The sequence below is a fragment of the Clytia hemisphaerica genome, unplaced genomic scaffold (genome assembly GCF_902728285.1).
Source record: "Clytia hemisphaerica strain Z4C2 unplaced genomic scaffold, Clytia hemisphaerica genome assembly, whole genome shotgun sequence".
Lineage (NCBI taxonomy): Eukaryota > Metazoa > Cnidaria > Hydrozoa > Leptothecata > Clytiidae > Clytia > Clytia hemisphaerica.
The window spans coordinates 885-4,536 of NW_027103661.1; the positions used below are offsets into that span (position 1 = coordinate 885).

General features: G+C 38.1%; 1 long non-coding RNA gene across 2 annotated transcripts; it reads right to left on the bottom strand.

Annotated features, from left to right (window-relative positions):
* Window positions 1–484: 484 nt before the first annotated feature.
* Window positions 485–2,130, bottom strand: LOC136803278 (uncharacterized). Of its 2 annotated transcripts, none has more exons than XR_010846124.1 (3): window positions 2,061–2,130; window positions 938–1,040; window positions 485–724 (listed from the first exon to the last, which is right to left on the bottom strand). It is a non-coding gene; the product is annotated as an uncharacterized lncRNA (long non-coding RNA). The 2 variants fall into 2 exon arrangements; XR_010846125.1 differs by lacking the exon at window positions 2,061–2,130 and adding an exon at window positions 1,236–1,326.
* Between the last annotated feature and the right edge of the window lie 1,522 nt (window positions 2,131–3,652).

The following is a 3,652-nucleotide window of genomic DNA, read 5'->3' on the forward strand; positions in this document are numbered from 1 at the left end:
TAGAAGAACATAATAATCTGCACAACACTCTGTATCACAGAACCGGTGGGGACCTACAGCGGGAAATTTCTATTGCAAAAATCTTAAACGGGGAAGAAAATTTGGGGTTTTAAATGGTCGGGAGCAAAAATTGCGACGGCGTTACTTTGTTAACTCTTCGAAATTTTCATCATTTACCCCCCCAAATTTTCAAGTTTATCCCCTTTGGAAAGTTCTATCGGCTATCTGAGCCCCTCAGAATGACTTAATTACTCAATATGGAGTTTTTCTCTCCCCAATTCATAAACGGAGGATATACATTGTCCCGGGACATTTACTAACACGCATAGACGTACATTTTCTATATTTCATATATAATAGAAAACCCAATTCTCAGCGACCCAGTGAAGTTTTGAAACCCACCGGGTCTTAATATAGGATCTCCAAAGCTCACTAAGTGATAACCTTTAACTTCCTCTGGTAGGGAAAAATTGACTTTCAACTATGGGTTCTATGCAATTTCTTTCACCGGGTAATTCATCATTGAGTGGAGCTGACCGGGTCACTGATATAGGGGTGTAATAAAAGAATTTGTATATATAATCTCCGTGGATACAATCGGGTGCATAGTTCTTCGCGCTTCGATGGTGAACAAACGATTTTTCTGTCGTGTTTTAGTCAAGTTGACAATTAAGAGTCATGTCTACCTGAGAACGATCTCGATTATCGGTTCACCCAGTGGTCCCTATAAAAGGCAACGAATGAATTAAAAAAAATTGTCATGAAACTAATTTTGCGGTATATTCAGGGCTTCATTAGATTATTGAGCTTATCTTTAGATAGAAGTCAACGACCTTAGGGGTGTATGACAAAATTATTTTACTAGAAGAAAAGATACATATTAAAATGGTATAAAGGATGACGATAAAACCAGGTGAAACATTCGAGAACGAAATACCTTTTCCTAATTAATGTTGTATGTGCAATATGACGATGCGTTGACTTCTCGATCCGGGATACTTGATAGCTGTACCATTATTCGGCAAGTCCATTTGGAATATCTAGAAAGAAAAGCAATATATTCAATTATTTTTTAATCTTCAACTGGCAAAACCACATCTTAATACCGATCAAATATGGAAACAGTTGACACACAACAGCGTTTCAAAACCTTTCTAAACATTTTTAAATGTCCATCATGTGGCGTTAGAAGATCTTTACAGTCCCCAAACCGGTGAAATTCTGTACTCAAATACCTTACGTATCTGCCGCTTTAGGTGGATTAAACTTCGCGTGGAGTAATTGAAAATGGCATCGACCTCTAACTTCGCGTGGAGTAATTGAAAATGGCATTGACCTCTAACGTTAGAGGTCGATGAAAATGCTAAATTCGTAATTTTCATGAGTTTTGGCCCTTTTCGCAAAACTTAGTTCTTGCTATAAATTGAAAATCCGTTAAAACTAAAGAAATTTGGTGAAATCTAGTGAAAAAGAGGCTGCTTCGCAGCGAATTTTTTAAAATTCTCAATTCTCTAAAAAAAAGTACATGCGAAAATTAATCGACTTAGGGTAATAATAGCGGTATTCTAAGTTGCGTCATTAAGACAAAAGTGACGAGAAAGTAAAAAATCCCACTCGCACAAGACAGAGATGTAATGTGTATTCCGACAAGGACATGATGTGTATTTCCTTCGTTGTGAGGCAGGGAGATAGGAAAGCAAAACATCACTCGCACACTCGCATGAGACAGGGATGTAATATGGTATATTTCCTTTGTTGTGACACAGGGAGGTGCGAGAGGCGGGAGAGCTAAAATACCAGTCGCGTGATACAGGAATAATACGTATCTGATAAAATAATATTTCTTCCCACTATTTTACCGAGCTTTTTACGTTGCCTTAATATACATTAATGCTTGTGAGAAAGCATAAAAAAGCAAGCTTTTATCCCCTATTGATCGTGATATAAAGAGGGCCTTAGATAATATCCTTGAACTCATTCGCATGTCAATGACCTTCTTAAAGTAACTCTCACAGGAATCTGCAAAGACGTCATCCTAATAGACGTAATAAAAAACTTACCATTGTTGAAAGAATAACTTTTCGTAATCACTTGGGAATATAATTACTACTTGCATCATGTTTACGTCATATTTCTAATCTCTTCACTTTTTCTATTCCTTCTACTACCGTGTAGGAGTGCCAAACATGAGATTTCTATAAGGAAATTTGAAAAACTTCACCGCAGAAATATTTTCAATATTTTGCTCAATTTTTCGACTGCAAGTTGTGGGGTAGCAGAAATATATATCAACGTGTTCCTTATAAGAGCCGCTAAACGAATATCGTATTTTTGTTTTCACCACGACGTGTTATTGAACGTTTTAAATACTTTTTGTTTTAAGCCTTTGATCTTTTTTTTTTTCTTTTATTTAGCGTGGCGCTAAATGATGTGATTACTCATTTTTTTGTCGTTTAAAATATGACAGTGTGCTCGACTGAAAGGGATAATGATAATTGAATACTATCCATTGATGATCCGCGGCACTATCGTAAAGCTAGAATCGCTTCGCGTACTCTTCGCTTGAGAAAATGATTGACAGATTGAAGTTTTTCATCCCCGCGGTGCGCGCCGCGCGGGAGCTCGGGCGCTCTGCGAGAGTTCTCGGCTCAATCCTCGGACCGCGCTAAAATGGTAGACTGAGCTGCGATAGATCATTTCGATGGAAGTTGTTGGAATGTTTACAAGGTTCTTGACAGAAAATCGTTTGTTTTATTGTCAATGATGACAGTGCGGTTATTAATTTTGTTAGATCTGACAAATTGATGTTTGTAAGTGCACTTTATAGTTTTGATTCCCATTGAAGAATCATATTCTGGTTTTCATGTTATTAGATGGTGTTTTAGAGCTTTAGGTCTACACTGCTTGTAGCTTCCCAACATCCAAGCTCTCAGACAACACAAGCCGAATGAAATTACTTTCGATTTCCTGTGGAAATTATGCAATGAATAATCCGAGGGTCAATGAATCGACGATCGAACGCAATCAAACGCAATCGAACATCAATCGAACGCAATCGAATATCAATCGAATCTGAAAATTGCGGTAATATTCGATTGAGATTCGATTGCGTTTGACAATCGAATTTCAATCAGTTGCGTTCTATTTGGTTCGATTGGTTCGATCGTTGATTCCGTTCGATTGAGATCGTCTGGCTATATATTTCTATACTATAATTTTTTTGTCACTCTCCTGGTCCTGCTCTCTGGCCATTTGGACTGATGGTCTGCAAACGATATCGTCCCTCCAGGATCCAAGTCAATTTTTTCAATCTGCAGACCTAGATAGGCGTTCGGTTGTTTGGTTATAATCAGTTAGGGTTTTAGGAGGGTCGTGGCTTCTTCGTAAAGACGAAAGACAGATCTGGACTTATTTCGTACTTTCCAGTCTCTTGTTCGTAGTTTTTCTGACTTTCTGGTTCTGTGTGAGTTATTTACTATGTTTTCTAACTTACTGAATGACTTACCGACAGATCGCCACCGGTGGGATTCGAACCCACTAAATGCAAAGTTCCGATGTTTTGAAACCCAATGCCTTATCCACTGCGCCACGGATTCATGTCAGAGAGTGTTTCTGACGGCTATTTATATTGTACAAACTACAGACCAGACTG